Below are 17,582 nucleotides of genomic sequence, written 5' to 3'. Positions count from 1 at the left end.
GTACATTATTTTGATTTACTCAATGTAATTGTGTGATTTGTGTTATGGCTGATGATGGCCTACAATTAGGTTGAAACTAGTCCCAAAAAGGAGATGTAGTTTGATATATTGCACAACTTTGTTATTGAAAAGGTGGACCCATAAATAAAATATTTAAATATTCAACTATCATTGTGATCACAGTTCAATACAGAAAGACTTGCAACAGACCAAAGCTTTGAGAAGTATCCAAGGACAAGATAACTGGCATCAAATTAAAAATTAAATTTCCATTGGCCTAAATAAAATCAAAAAAAAAAATCAAAAGGTAACTCCTGTACGGTCATTGGTAATTAATTTTGCTGTACTGTTTCCTGCTCCATCACCCAGCATGGGCTACTTTCAGGAAGCGCGTCACAGGGTAGCTTCATTCTGACTTCAGGATCATCTAGAGCGGACGTGTTGTCGGGAAGCCCTGTGCTCCATGGGGAGCTCTGACTTCTCTCGGGATAAGCAAATCTTAAATTTCTTAATGTAACTTAATGTAACTTCACTTAACTTCATTTTATATCTTAATTTGTTACAGGAGTTTACCCGTCAATTTAACAACATGAATCTAAACAAAACAATGGTGTAAATGTGCTTTAGATCCATCCTCACATTTGCACGAGGCAAGCTTTTCCTAACAGTTTTTGTTTTACTTTAAAATTAAATTGCTCACTTAACTTGACCTCAGAAATTCTCCTTTATTTTAAATTGTTTTCCTATGACCTGTATTTTCAGTAGTAAAGGTGGTCACTTCACATTTTCAACTTGTAATATTCTTTGAATATCAACCCACTCTGCATAGTGGTCCCATTGGCTTTCACATCTAAACTTCAAAAGGTTCCTTCAAGTCTGATACCGGCAAGATTATTGTAAGACTGCAACTTAATTTCACCAGGTTTTGTATTTATTTCTTGTGTTTATGCTGTGTTCTTTATTTCCTTTTTCTTGGTGCTTTTTATAATAAATAGTTATTAACTAAATTATTATTCTTTGGTTGAAGTTTCAGCCAAAAAAAATGTCCTTTGATCCATAACGTCATAAGGTTCTTTCTGCTGTCCATATCCTGACTTTAGTTACTGTGTATTTTACTTCATTTAAATTCGATGTTACGACATGGTTTTAATGATTCTAAATTTATTTCAAGTTTCAAATTTCTTTCCTTTATAATTTTAATGTATTAAGCACTCCAATAGCTGCTACAAAGTACATGGTTTAGGAATGTGTATCTTATAAATCTTACTTCATACTATATATAGAAGCACATATTTTTCAAAAAGTGTAAAATCACAATTTTTTTTTCCAAATTTTCAAATTTGTCTCAAAATGCAAAATTATTTATCTTTTAGCAAAATAATTGACAAAAATTATGTGAAATTACTCTTTCATCCAAAAAGCATATTGAAAGGTGATTTAGAAAACGATGAAGGCTCTCATCTAATAAAACAAATTCCCATTCTACGAGAACCTGCAACATGAGGATATCTTGAACCATATAGAGTGTAAGAGGAATTAACTGAGGGATGTTCCACCATTCAAACAATATATAACACATAATATTTATTAAGTGAAAATCAGTTTCGATTCCCTTGGAATCATCACCATTTCACAGTAAATAAATAAATCAAAGGATCTTAACAACAATCAACATGAAATCTGCCTTTAAATACATTTAAAAATGGTTGACATTGGATATATGACATAAAACACATTCATATTTAAAGGACGCCCTATCCAGGTAACAGATAATTGCAGTGTGTTTGTACAATGTTGAACAGAGCTTTAAGATAATGCATAAAAACTTGAAGTTGAGGAATACTGTTATTGTGGAAATAAGAAAACATATATTTAAAATGTTTAAATATTCGTAGTTGAATTGTCAATGGAGGGTAAAAACATGTATCAAACTTGACGATCTTGTAAAGTGCCGATGTTAATACAATTTGCAGTTAAAACAATAACTTATGACCATACAGAGTGTTTAGAGTTCTAGTTGTAATTCGTGTAGTATATCAATCAACCATCAATTATCTGCATTTAGGGCGGTTGCCCAGGTGGCAGAATCCCTACCGATTATTTATCTAGCTTTTTCTTGAACATTTTCCACTAACTCCACTAACAGCTCCAAACATCCACATAGTCGAGCATCTTTTCTCCTTACTCCCAAGTCTTCCCACCCCAAAGCTTGCAACATTTTTGTAACACTACTCCTTTGTCGGAAATCACCCAGAACACACCGTGCTGCTTTCCTTAGAATTTTTTTTTTTTTATAGGTAAATATATTGATGTTATTGTCATTCTTCTTTCCCTAAAATCAGAACATGGGCATTCTGTAGAGGCTGCAGTGAAGGCTTTATGGATCCCTTTCAGTAATGTTTATAGTGAGGGGTCATTTTGAATGTTTTGTAATAATGTCATATAAGAGAACAGCTCGGACTCTGAGTAATACGGAACTCATGGTGTCTCTGTCTTTTTCACACTCGGTGTAAATTATGTAGGTAGGCTAGGCCCTACTTGTTAAAGTAGTAGGATAAAGATTTCCAAACATCCATGCTTTGATATAACATGTCCTGACTGACTGACTGACTGACTGACTGACTGACTGACTGACTGACTGACTGACTGACTGACTGACTGACTGACTGACTGATTCATCATCACCAAGCCAAAACTACCTACAGTGTAGGTGCTCACTAAGGGAGGATTTTTGGATATTCTGTTGTTAAGGGGGGTGAATTTTTAAAATAGGTATATCCATACCTACCAACCCTTCTGATTTACCCGGAAACTTTTCGTTTTTAAACTCGTCTTCCGATTTTCCGACTTATTTTTAATTCTTCCTATTTTTTGACCAATATAACCTCCAGTATGGTCAATACTCTTCCCCTAGGATAAAGGATAAATTCTCATGTGCTTGAGTAATTTACCCAATCTCATTTTCAAGCGTATTTATTTGATGCTTTATTTTGCGAGTGTATCGTCCGTCGCCTTCGTGTATCGTGTTTCCTGCTCGCTACAGCAGCATGTGTGCTTTACGGCTGGGGATTCGGGACGGCATTCGTCCTACAAGCAAGAAAGGCTAGCGCACGCTAGCGACTCAGTTAATCGGGATGAAAGATTGAGTTTCTTATTGTGTGGTTCACTTGAAACACCTCAGGAGATAAATTTTATTTCGAGTTATTGAAATTCCGAGATATAGAGAATACCATTTTTGAGCATGTATACCGGTCATCAGCGCCCATATGAGAGTTTGCAAGGGGGGGGGGGGGGGCAGACCTGGGGGTACGTAGTATTTTTAATATTTTGGAAGATAAATGGGGTTGTATTCTGCAGTAGAATAACCCACGGTGTTCCCTGCCTGTTGGTGGGGAACGGTACTACCACTTCTACGTAATACTGACTTTTAAATCATTTTCTTGAAAGGAAAACACCTGACCTGACTAGATTTTTGCCTTTCCCTGAGAGCTAGCGGGGGGGGGGGGGGCACCTTGCCCCCGGGTATGGGTGCCCTTGATACCGGTATCTTGTAAATGAATCATGTGTCTATGGGCTTTTACTGAGTACATTACTTTTAAAAGTACTTAAAATATACAAAGAAACTATTTTACGGCATCACTTTAATTATAACACTGATTATAGTAGGTAACTTTTTAGAAGAAAGGATACAATACATACAGTAGTGAAACAAGAAACAGCTCTGTTAATACCTTTGGAAAAAAATCCATTAGTCTCTTTTGTTTGTTGTAGTTGACCTTTCCTCTGTTCACGTTGAAACTTCTCGTCAATACCACGCAGCCGAGTTTCGTAAATGGAGCTTGTCATCCGCAACTTCTGGGCTTGGTTTCGTACATAACTGGTAATTAATTGACACCCAAGAAACAACGACGCTTTGCCCATTTTCTGATCACTAGAAGTTCCAGTTTTTCGGTTCCCGTCATATTAGTTCCCAGCTTACCTGTAACCCTTTCTTTACTTATTAACTGTCCCTCACAAATTCCGTATTGCACAGTTAATCTTGCACAAAATTCGAGGTACAGAGTATTTTTTTGCTTCGAGAAATTCGTGTAACCGAATTTCAAATCCATCTATATATTATCTAAATGCTAAGCCTTGTTGCTGCACTCACATCCCATGGTCTTCAGCAGTCCTTTTCATCGTGACATAGGAAGCAAAACCCAGCTGAGTGATTATGTTCATAAGGTATGAGAGACGTGGTCTTCCTCTCGACTTCTTCCCTAGGACCTTTCCTTCGAAGACGTTCTGGAGAAAGGTGTCATGTCATAGGACGTGTCCATGAAATTTAGCTTTCCTCTGCTCTATTGAATAAATTAAGTTCCGTTTCTCATTAATGTCATTCAAGATTTGGATATTAGTCTTTTTTCTGTCCAACTCGTCCCTGTCAGTCTTCTTCAGAAGAATTTCGAGTAACAGAGAAATACATACGCGTGAAGAATTGGACAAAACGCCAGAAAATTCAATTCACATTTTAACTGTATATCCTTATATCCTGTCCTTTTTTCACTTAGACCGTGGCACAATATATATGTGTGTGATGAAATCCAAGAATTAAAAAAATCTTCCTATTTTTTACTTCTAATAGTTGACAGCTATGTATATCTATATCTCAAAAAATTAACAGTTTAAAGATATAAAAATTGATATTTGTAATCTTCTTTAAAAATAAAGAAATATATTTTCTTCCCGGAAAATCCAATTGTGGGGGCGGGGGGTAAAAACCGTGAAAAAGGGGCTGCATCCTATTTATGAGGATACTCATATCACAAAAACTGAAGATGTTACAGACAAGAAAATTGGTAAATGGAATCTTCTTTCTAAATAAAGTAACGTGTATTTTTTTGTTTTTGGAAAGTCCACTTATGGGATATAGAAATTAAAAATGGGGTGAGCTTTTAAAATGAGTACATCTCAATAAAAAATAAGTAACAGACATAAAAATCAGTATTTTGGATTCTCGTTTAAAATAAAAAAACACATTATTTTGTTTTTGGAAAATCCACTTAAAGGGGTAAAAATAAGTGAAAGAGGGGTTGCATCCTTTTTATGAGGATACTTATATCTCAAAACCGAAGATGTTACAGACAAGAAAATTAGTACCGGTATATAGAATCTCCTTTAAAAATAAAGAAACACCTATTCTTTTCTAGAAAATCCACGTGTGTGTGTGTGTGTGAAAGGAACTTAAAAAAATGAGATGAATTTTTAAAATGAGTAATCTCAAAAACGTAATATGTTACAGACATAAAAAATGGTAGGAGTATGTATGCGAGGATCTTCAAAAGGCAGAATTATTCAGTCAGCAGTATGTAAAGATTGTTGGTTACAAGGATAATGTCCAGATAGGGGAGGTGAGTAATACTAAAGAAGTATTAAAATTTACCTATGATAACAATGACATTTACAGTAAGATACAAAAGTTGAAAACTAGAAAAGCAGCTGGAATTGATAAGATTTCTGAGGATATACTAAAGTCAATGGGTTGGGATATAGTACCATATGTGAAATGCTTATTTGATTATTGTTTGGTTGGAGGAGCTATACCAAATGAATGGAGAGTTGCTATAGTAGCCCCTATGTATAAAGGAAAGGACATAAAGCTGAAAATTACAGGCCAGTCAGTTTGACATGCATTGCATGTAAGCTTTGGGAAAGCATTCTTTCTGATTATATTAGAAATGTTTGTGAAATTAATAACTGGTTTGACAGAAGGCAGTTTGGGTTTAGGAAAGGTTATTCCACTGAAGCTCAGCTTGTAGGATTTCAGCAAGATATAGTAGATAACCTGGATTCAGGAGGCCAAATGGACTGTATAGCGATTGACCTAGATCATGGGTAGATCATGGAAAACTACTGGCAAAAATAAGTGCTATTGGACTAGAAAAAGAGTGACTGAATGGGTAGCTATTTTTCTAGAAAATAGAACTCAGAGAATTAGAGTAGGCGAAGCTTTATCTGACCCTGTAATAATTAAGAGGAGAATTCCTCAAGGCAGTATTATTGAACTTTTATGTTTTCTTTTTTATATATATATTATATATATATGATATGTGTAAAGAAGTGGAATCAGAGATAAGGCTGTTTGCAGATGATGTTATTCTGTACAAAGTAATAAATAAGTTACAAGATTGTGAGCAGCTGCAGGGTGACCTCGATAGTGTTGTGAGATGGACGGTGGGCAATAGTATGATGATAAACGGGGTTATAAGTCAGGTTGTAAGTTTCACAAATAGGAAAAGTCCTCTCAGTTTTAATTACTGCACTGATGGGGTGAAAGTTCTTTTTGGGGATCACTGTAAGTACCTAGGTGTTAATATAAGAAAAGACCTTCATTGGGGTAATCACATAAATATGATTGTTAATGAAGGGTACAGATCTCTGCACATGGTTATGAGGGTATTTAGGGGTTGTAGTAAGGATGTAAAGAGGGCATATAAGTCTCTGGTAAGACCCCAACTAGAGTATGGTTCCAGTGTATGGGACTGTCCCCAGGATTACTTGATTCAAGAACTGGAAGAAATCCAAAGAAAAGCAGCTCGATTTGTTCTGGGTGATTTCCAACAAAAGAGTAGCGTTACAAAAATGTTGCAAAGTTTGGGCTGGGAAGACTTGGGAGAAAGTAAACAAGCTGGTAAATTAAGCGGTATGTAAATACAAAGTATGTTACAAGTGTTATATTTAATATCCCGGATGTTGAACCGTAAGGTAGTCCTCCAATCTGTCCCACTTCCTGATTTGCACTCTTGTTTTTCTTGGTTCGCTAATGCAAAAATTTTCACCACTTTCAATTTAAATCAGGCTTATTACCAGATACCCCTTGCCGAAGAATCCAAGCATCTCACTGCATTTGCAACCGATTGGAACCTATATGAATTCGAACGCGTCCCTTTTGGCCTAGCAACTGGAGCGGCTGTCCTTACACGGTTACTAGATTATGTCTTATCGGACATTAAGTTCAAGTTTGTTTATAATTACCTTGACGATCTCGTAATTTTTGGCGAAACCTTCGAGGAACACCTACTCCATCTCAAGGAAGTGCTTGAAAGACTGCGTAAGGCAGGTCTAACCCTCAAGGCATCCAAGGTTTCCTTTGCACAACCCCAGATGTCCTTCTTAGGACATATCGTGTCGGGGAGGGGTGTCTCAATCAATCAGTCTCGTACTGCCGCCATCCAGAATTTTCCCCCTCCAAAGGACATCAAGGCTGTAGCCAGATTCATTGGCATGGTGAATTTCTTTCGCAAATTCATTCCTAATTTTGCTGAACGTGCAGCTCCATTGAACGATTTGAGAAGAAAAGATGCCAAATTTGTGTGGGGTGATGCCCAACGTGAAGCCTTCATGGACTTGAAATCTGCCTTATGTAACGCCCCTGTACTGGCTATGCCAGACTTTTCTAAACGCTTCATCCTTCAGACTTCATCCTCTTCCTCAGGCATATCCGGAGTTCTTCTACAGGAATTTCAAGAAGGGCGTTGTCCTATTACTTATGCTTCCCATGCCCTGAATCCTGCGGAGCGTAATTATTCCATTTATGAGTTGGAAGCCCTGGCTGTTGTCTTCTCCTTAGAACGCTTCAGAATGTACCTGGAACATCTCCCTTTCGATCTGGAAACTGACAATCAGGCGTTGAGTTGGGTACTGGCCAAGCCGCGAAAGGCCGGTCGTCTAGCACGATGGGCAGTGCGCATCTCAGCCTTCCAATTTGAAATCCGCCACATTCGTGGCACGGAAAATGTTATGGCTGATGGCCTCAGTAGGATGTTTCATCCAGACACCTCTGACCCTCAATCCGAGCCAGTTGACCCATCTCCCGAACAAGTATCAGCTTTTGTCAATGTTGTTCTCACTGACTCTCCCTTCCTTTTCAAGGATATTGCCAAACATCAAGAGAATGATCCTGAGTTAAAGGCCATTGTCGACAGGATTAAATCCGGTGAGCATGTTAAGCCCTATATTCTTAAGAATGGTGTCTTGTGTTGTCCTGCTCGTGGTCGCAGAGACCCCAAAATTATAGTCCCAACTAACCTGGTCCCGGCTCTCTTCAAATACTTGCATGAATCCCCAGTGGGCGGTCATCTGGGCGTTTTCAAAACAAGAGAAAAAATCCGTAACCACTTTATTTGGAAATCCATGGATAGTGAGATCCGTACCCTTGTCAAGTCCTGTAAGACTTGCAACATCAGTAAACCTGCCCCGAATACTCGTCTAGGTCTCTTGTCTTCTGAGCAAGCTTCTTGCCCCATGGAAAGACTGTTCATAGACTATATTGGTCCTTTCCTGAGATCTCAGAATGGTCATCGTTTCATACTCGTGTGTGTTGACGCCTTTTCGCATTTTACGTGGCTGTTCCCCACTCGGATGGCTAACGCCAACACCACCATCTCGTGCTTGAAACAGATATTCGCCTCGTTTGGACCCTGTCAATTCTTGGTAAGTGATAATGCAAGAGCCTTTACTTCTGCCCAGTTCCGGAATTTCTGTTTTGATCTATCCATTGCTCATGTAACCACTACCCCGTATTACCCAAAGCCCAATTATGCTGAGAGAGTGAATCGTAACCTGCGATCTGCCCTAATCGCTTATCACTCCTCAGACCACTCCAAGTGGAATTCCTCATTGAATTGGTTGTCATTTGCATTTAACACTGCTGTCCATGAAAGCCACAAGCAAACCCCTGCTTCGTTGATGTTGGCTTTTACTCCAAATTCTCCTCTATCTAACCTATGGTCAATTAATGATCTTCTGCCCGACGATGCCAGCCCAGAAAAGATCCGAGCTAATTGGCACCGTGCACGGAAGAACTTGAAGGTTTATTACGCTAAGGTCCAGCGTAATTACAACCACGGGCGAAGACCGCACGATCTCTCTGTGGGTGACCAGGTGTTTATTAGAACACATCCCGTCAGTAGTGCTGGGGACCATGTTATCAGTAAGTTGGCCCCCAGATTTCGAGGTCCCTGCACCATCTTAAAGTTCCTTACCCCGGTGACATTATTGGTGAGTGATCCCGAAAGGAAAAGGATCAGCAGAGTACATCTCTCCCAGATCAAGGTACCTTAAGTCTGGTGACCTTGTAGATTTAGTTGTAAGTTATTTGTAAGAATTTAGTTATAAAATAATTTTATTGTAAGGTTATTTATAAGGTTTTGGTTATAAGATAATAATAAGTTTTATTGTAAGTTAGTTGTAAGTAATTGTCTAAGTGAATACTTTAGGTATCCTCTAGTGTATTGATTTAGTATTATAAGTTAGATAAGTTTTAGTTTAGTGTCACTACTTGGAATTTTCTTCCTTTTACGGTCAGGTTTAGGGAACCCTCCTGTAGTTTCTTTTCACCCCCACCATAATCTTGTCACGTGAATTGTAGATAGCAGTGCTTACCCCGGGGCTAGTGCCCTAATATCCCTGGTGTGTGAGGGAGAGTCCCTACTGCATACTTATTAAGCCACCCATCGGGTGACTCTACGCGAGATCTTGAGCCCGGCAGCATACTTTTACCTCAAAGTATTTCCCTGTCTGCTGCAGTTTGTGTGTGTTACAGCGGCTGCAGTAACCAGCTCCTTTGGGCAGCAACCTGAAGTGCCAAATTGGGAGGCACACTGTGTGCCTTGGGCGTCACCATCCGGCACCACTATCCTGCGGGGAACATCCTATTGGTGGCAGGCAGACTGGACGGTGTCTCACCCCGGCTTATTTGGTGCAAGAGATCACTGAACTGCATCTCGCCTAGGTGTCGGCTTTGGACTGACATTGAATGGAGGCTGGCAGCAAACGGCCGTGTCGGCAGCCGCATCATCAGCAAGAACCTGTGGCTTAGCTTTGCGGTGACTGTTGTGGGAAAGTAGTGCAAAAGTGTTAGCAACAAGTGAGAAGTTTTGGTATTTCTAACATTTGGAAGAAAGTATGGTGTACATGATTTGGTGGTCAGACTACAAATTGTCTAATCATCTGTGAAAGAAGGCATTTTGAAGTGCAATGTGACAATCCATGTGGATTTTGTGATATTTATTCAAGAGGTGGATCTATATTATTTTTGAAAATTATGTGACAGTTTGTGTTGTTGGTTATGACAAAGTTAACTTCAAGAAATCAGGTGTGTTAAAGTAATGTACCTTTACTATCGGTACTGTGTGAAAACGTTCTATCGCTTGCTCCCCAGTGAGGTTATATTATTGGTCGAGCAGGGCTCGACTTTCGGGGGGAGGAAGATGTTGCAAGTGAAATATGTAATGCGAGTGGAATGTATTTTTTTTTTTTTAAGACTTTGTTTGTAAAATATGATATGATGTTTTATTTTTATTGACCTAACCTGTACTGTATAATGTTGTAACATAGGCATTTGTAAGTAGTAGAATTCTGTCTATAGTTCCTGGAAAGATCCAGAAAGTTACATAACTTTTGTACAGGGTGTGTTACTTTGTTGGTATGTATTCTAGAAAGCGTGTTCTGTCTATTCTGGAAAAATACGACTTTCGCGATCATGTGTATTCTAGAATGTTAGTCAAAGTTCGCGATCGAAAGTAAGGTTATGATTGGTGAGTCTAGGTGGCGATGGGGAACACGTGCACGCTGATTGGCTGCCTCCAAGGCCAGTAATTCCTATATATAGTGAGCGAGGCAGTGTTCGAATTAATTCTGTATCCTGAATTCCGTCGGTCTCGGTTTATCTGTCTGTGAGCAGCCTATATGGTTGACGTCCCCCAGATTCCGGGATGGCACACTCCTCGGGTAAGCATTCTTGAATTCCTTTCCTGCTAAAATTTCCGTAATGTTCCGATTTGCTTTTCATACAGGAGTCTAGCCTAACCTCGCCTAGATTCACCAAATTAGTTACTTATGATGCGTTAGTTTTTCAGCTGGACTTACCTGTTCGTTTCCGAGGCATTCCCATTTCTTGTTTCACTAAAATATGTATATTGTAGTTTAACATTATTTCCCTTGGGGGTTGCCTCTGGTAGTTCTGTATCACTTGAGGTACACTAGATTTTGGATAACCTGTAAATTGCATTGTACTACTGCATTGGTAACTGGATGTACAGTTGATTTGAAATTTGAACTTACACTGCTACGAATAACCTATGTATATCGCTGAACTTATAGCTCATAACTTGGAATGTATTTGTAAAATTATCTTGTAAATAATATTTTTAAAAACTAAGGATCACGGTGATTCATTTCGGAATCCGCTATCTAAGCCATGTCCATGCCTTTGTTAGGTTCCCAGCCCTTTCATCTTCCCGGTTTGTTGTTCACTAGTTGGCCCTACTGATATTTCGTACATGTTTTGTTGGAGATCTGAGTAATGCCAGCTACTGTTTTTCTGAGTGTGTAGTGTTTTCTTATATTGTGTAGTTTGCTCTTACCTTCCCCTTTTAACTCTGTTTGTGCCTTGTTTGGTGTTACCCCTGTAGTAGAGGTAACAACTTGATTCAAGAACTGGAAGAAATCCAAAGAAAAGCAGCTCGATTTGTTCTGGGTGATTTCCAACAAAAGAGTAGCGTTACAAAAATGTTGCAAAGTTTGGGCTGGGAAGACTTGGGAGAAAGGAAACAAGCTGGTCAATTAAGCGGTATGTAAATACAAAGTATGTTACAAGTGTTATTTTTAATATCCATCTATTCAATACAAAGAGATCTAGTAAATTAAGAATTAAATCTTATTATAAAATGTTACAAAGGACATGTTTCACCCATATTAAGGGCATCATCAGTCTCAAACTCAACCTGTATGGTGAATAATCAGGATGCTGATTGTTCTTACAAATCATAAAAAGAGGATATCAATGTAGGCGTTTGTCTAACATAAAATTACTAGAATATCCTTAGTTAAAATCATAGTATCAAGCTGCACGTCACAACTTCACAAGAATACACTTTCCGGAGCGCTGAGTCAATGTGTCCAAAACCTGTTGAGGGTAGAGCAATAAACAGCTCAATCTACACTCGTCTGGTATCTTCTCCTGTTCCCAAATGAGAGTAATAAGATCAAACAAGGACTGCTCTAATGTCGCTACTCCCCATTTTAGCAATTCTACTCAGATGCTATCATTGGCAGGGGCCTTATTATCCTTCAGCTTTTGAAATGCTTCTCTAACATCCTCTATCACTGGGCTATCCAGTGACTTTCCATGGTCTAATCCTTGTTCACACTCATGGGAAGCATCATCTACTTGGTCTAGCTCTCAGTTCAGTAAATCTTTAAAGTGCCTTTGCCATCTTTCCAGTATCTGTTTACTCTCGCTTATTACGTTTCCTTCTTCATCTCTAATCAGGCTAGTTATAGGAGTAAATTGTCTTCGAGCACTGTTAACTTTTGCATAGAACTTTCTGGTTTCATTCTGCTTTTCATACAGTTCCATACATTCCACTTCAAGCTTAGTCCATTCCCTTTCCTTTCGGCGATGTATCATATTTTCAATCCTCCTTTTCTCTCGGTAATCCTCCAGGAAACTTCTTGTACAGTTCGTCTGTAATGTCTTTTGGTATGTGATGTTCTTCTCTTTAGTAACCCTACTACACTCTTCATCAAACCATGTAGGTCTTTTAAATTGTCTTTCCATCCCTAGTACATCCTTAGCTGATTTGTCTATAGCTGTTTTTATAGTTTACCATCTCTGCTCTATGTTCTTACCGTCTTTAATTGTTTCTTGTTCTTGTTTTAGGGCCCGAGAGACTTTTAGGCAAGAAGTAAGTATAAATAACCACCTAATCGATACTTTATTAATGCCTCAGGCAAAATTGAATAAAATTAAAACTTACAGGACATGTTTCGACAACTTAGTGGTCCTCTTCAGCTGTATAAATAAAGAACTAAAAGAAAAACATTGTCAATTGTCAAAACGTCAATGTTTTTCTTTTCAGTTCTTTATTTATACAGCTGAAGAGGACCACTAAGTGGTCGAAACATGTCCTGTAAGTTTTAATTTTATTCAATTTTGCCTGAGGCATTAATAAAGTATCGATTAGGTGGTTATTTATACTTACTTCTTGATTAAACATCGATACGGTCATGAAATGGACAACTTGTAAGACTTTTAGGCACTCGATATCCTCACTCTTATCTTAGCAATCACTAAAAAATGAGCTGAATCCACATTAGGTCCACAGAGAGTTTGTACATCCATCAAGTTTGATTTATGCCTCTAGTATATCCGTACATGATCAATTTGATTGATAGTTACGCCATCAGGTGACTTCCATGTGCCCTTATGTATCTCCTTATGAGGAAATCTGGTAGGCCCAACTACCATATTCTGGGAGGCTGCGAAACAGACCAGACTTATTCCATTGTCATTAGTAGATTCATGCTTATTATGGGCTCCAATTATTGGGTGGAACATGGCTTCTGTTCCAAGTTGTGTGTTATATACCACCTAGCTACCTACCTACCTATTACTCTGGATTGGTCGAAACTGGCTAGAAACTGCCAGGAGCTCAATCTGGGCCTCTTAGACTAGAGAAACAAAGTGTAAAAAGCATGTCCCAAAAGCAGAGAGACAATAACATAGAGCAGAGGTCAATAAAATGAATAAGGTTTATTAATATACACTTAGGAAGAAAATATTAAAATATGGGCATAGAACAAGCAAAATGGGCAAAGACAGGGAGTCGAATACTTACATACATAGTTCGTGAAGATATATCAATCACAATCAAGTCGTTTGACTCATCAAACTGGATCTCCTGAAATTTTACACTGTCGCAACAGAGGTATCATGAACAGTGATACAATTATATTCAATCATTATCAGACAGTGGTAATTAAAATTTGGTCCAAAGTATTTCTTTCCTAGAAACCAGACATCTTAAAGAGGTGAAAGTAGCAGTTTTCATGCAAGAAAATATAATCACGGCTCCCCGGATAAAGTCAAGGCTTTTTAATTTTAAAAGAAACATGGCTCCCAACAATCTCCATAGAGACTGTATCCCCAGAAATCAAAAACGCCAATGAAGTAATGCTGGCAGAAAAGAAAAAAGATATGGAACACAAGGAGGTTAAAAGGTGTTGTCATAGTTATGGAAACAAACACGAGTCAAATGAAACAAGTAAAATTGAGAGTAAAATCCCAATATAAGCAAATAAATCGGCTGAGCAAGCCGTGAACAAAAGTGAGATAAAATAATATTAATGATAAAAGTAAATATCCATAAGATACTGAAAGATAACATAGGTCCGATAATCATACAACACCCCCCCCCCCACCCACCCACACACACACACACAGAGACCAAATATGCAAAGTAGAATTAATAAAAAAGATAGTATCAAGACACATTACGATAAGAATCGCAACAGCATGACAAGAATCAGTCGATGGCTCATGAGCTTGTTCTGAGAGCACAGATCAGATATCTGGGTCACCGCAAATAGGCCAGGTTCACCCAGTCAACAGCATAACCAAAACAAATTACACGCCGCATGACACATTCATATTGCACATCAAGGCGAATATGAATCGTATAGCATCAGCGTTAAACCATATTACAGAACATAAGCTCAAGCCAGATGTCAAAGCCAAAGAGAATTAAAAGGTCTCCAATCAAAAACCACAAACAAACTCATCACATGCATGAAACAATCGGATCAGTGCTACCTTTCGCCTAACATAGGAACGATAACATAATAAGCAGACATGAAGAAAGAGGAAGGACACTGATATAATTCTGCAGCAAATAAATAAAAGAATAATACACAGAACAGGGATCTCTCAGTAGACAAAACTAACATAACTATGGCAAGCCAAAGAAGGATAAATAGGATAATTACCTGGAGATAGTAGAAATCAGTTGCCCAGTAATCATGTTCATTGACTCTGAACTGAGAGAGCCATACAAGGTAAAGTATGAATCTTTTAAAGTAACATTTAAATGAGATGAAAATCATCTCGTAGACTAACGTCTCCATCTTTTTCATCAAAGCCATTATTGTCCCCCCATCAGAGATCATGCGAATCAAAGATAAGTTAGAAAGGAATGCTTTGACAAGCCTCTGTTACATGAGGTGCCATCTGTCTAATTGGGATGAACTACATGTCAGTTTAGGCATAGAAAATGCTAACCAGTCACAACTGACTGATCTATGACATCGTAAAGAATGTGATATCAGAAAGTAAGATATGAAGGTAATGAAGTGCAGCACAGTTAAAATCACCCAGTACGATCTTGATATAATTCCTTGGGCATTTATTATAACCTTTTTCAAGAGCATTACAGAACTTATCATTTAGGTCTTCACTAGATTCTTCTGTTGGTCCATATCCATTAATTATACTGTATTTAAAGAATCTTCATTTAATTCTAATTACTGACACCCTTGGGTTTATAGGCGTAAAGTTAATCACCAAGTGTTTCAGATCTTTATGAACTAGAAAGCCTGTATCAAACTGTTTGCAACCATCACAACTATAGAACATAGTACCCTGTTTCTTTTCCAATACACCACTCCCTATCTATCAAATTTCTTGGATGGCAATGATTCTCTCGATGAGCTTCCCATGCTGGTCTAATAATTTCTTAACGGATCCTGAACTATATAGAGATCGAACATTCCAGGTACCAATTCGGAGATGAGTTTTCAATTTTGTATTTACCATTTGTTGTCCAGGATACATGATACATGCCATGTCATCATCTGTTAATCCATCCAGCTTCTGCTCTTTGAATTTTCATGACTTAGTTTTATTTATGGGAAGAGGATGTTAACCTCAGGCCCAACTTCACAGGTTTGATTCTGGCTCATCCTGGTGTAACTGAAGGTGCTCGATTATGTCAGTCTTGTGTTGGTAGATTTACAGGCATGTAAAATAACTCCCACTGGACAAAATTTCAACACCTTGGCATCTCTGAATACCATAAAAGTAGTTAGTGGGAAATTGTGATTGTGGTAATAAAAATGGTGTATGGTTTTTAGTGCCAGGAGATTCCAGAATGGGTTCGGCTTGCCAGGTGCAGGTCTTCTGATTTGACGCCCTTAGGTAACCTGCGCATTGTGATGAGGATGAAATGATGATGAAGACAGTAGATACACCCAGCCCCGTGCCAGGGAAATGAACCAATGATGATTAAAATTCCCGACCCTGCCGGGAATCGAACCTGGAACCCCTGTTACCAAAGGCCTGCACGCTAACTATTTAGCCATGGAGTCGGACGTAATTGTGGTGACTGTTATTTTAAGAGGAAGTACAACTATGATATGGATGTGGATTCCCATAGGGAACCTGAAATATTTATCCCAAATGAGTAAATTTGTAATACCAATTCCCTATGGGAATATCATCTGATGGCCAGCCAGGCAACAATTTTTGAAAATGAGACAAAGTCTCTCATAGTGCATTGGCACTGCCAGTGGCTCCAAGTAGCCTACGCAGTAGCCTCCACGGTATGCACCAACCATGCGTCTTGGTAGGTGTGCTATTTACCAACTGATAAGCCCAAATTAGAACACTGCGCCTAAATGCTGGCAACCAGGAATGAGTTAGCTGGAAAACTTATCTTCCTTTTCTTCCCCCACTTTTCTCACATCTGTGGGGTCGCAGGTGCGAACTGAGTCACACATGTGGATTTGGATCTATTTTACGGCCTGATGCCCTTCCTGACACCAACCCTATATGGAGGGATGTAATTACTATTGCGTGTTTCTGTGGCGGTTGGTAGTGTAGTGTGTTGTCTGAATATGAAGAGGAAAGTGTTTGGACAAACACAAACACCAATCCCTGGGCTAGAAGAATTAATCAGACGCGATTAAAATCCCTGACCAGGCCGGCAATCGATTCCAGGACCCTCTTAGCCGAAGGCCTCAGCACTGACCATTCAGCCAATGAGTTGGACTAGCTGGAAAACTTATAATGTCCAATATCGGACCAACTATAATGGAAACCATTGGAAACCATCCTCTCTGAACAAATAAAGTAGAAACAAAAATGATAATAAATTTAGAACTATTTATTGAATGGAGGAATTTGAATATGAATTTTAAAATAATATTAATAATAAAAATGATTTTATAAAGCCAAAATGGACATTGAAAACTTAAAATTTAGAACCCCTTGATTAGTCCACTCTCACACATAAAGCAAATGGGGAGATCAGCAGTATTCCCATCATCCACTAGTATGAGTTTGAGTGTTTCCTGCAGGTCAAAGTTCCATCTTAGGCCAGACTGATCATCACACTCTGTGAGGATGTGGGCCATGGTGAATTTGGCAACACAAGAACACACTGGGAGGTTCTTCCCTATTCATGAGGTAAGAGTACGTAGAACTTCCATGACCTATCCTCAGATTACATAAAACTATGGCCCCTATGAAGGCTGGAAAGAGGACCGCCACATGAAAGTGACATAAAACAAATAACATTGTTTTTACTATTGTGTGTTTCTCTGGTGGTTAGTAATGTGGCATATTGTGTTGTCTGAATATAAAGAGGGATGTGTTGGGACAAATGCAAACACCCAGTCCCCGAGCCAGCACATGGTGACTATGCATACTAACACTGAATTCAAAGGGTTGTTGACCATGATGTCTCAAACCCTTAAAGTAAACA

At 38.6% G+C, this 17,582-nt stretch overlaps 1 protein-coding gene across 1 annotated transcript in view; it reads right to left on the bottom strand.

Moving 5' to 3' along the window:
- The window catches only part of LOC136875006 (tubulin polyglutamylase complex subunit 2), a 56,697-nt gene that overhangs the window by 12,455 nt on the left and 26,660 nt on the right, over positions 1-17,582 (bottom strand). The gene's annotated exons all lie outside the window — the stretch shown is intronic.

This window comes from Anabrus simplex, chromosome 5, assembly GCF_040414725.1.
Source record: "Anabrus simplex isolate iqAnaSimp1 chromosome 5, ASM4041472v1, whole genome shotgun sequence".
Classification (NCBI taxonomy): domain Eukaryota; kingdom Metazoa; phylum Arthropoda; class Insecta; order Orthoptera; family Tettigoniidae; genus Anabrus; species Anabrus simplex.
This window is presented reverse-complemented; position numbering and strand designations above follow the sequence as displayed.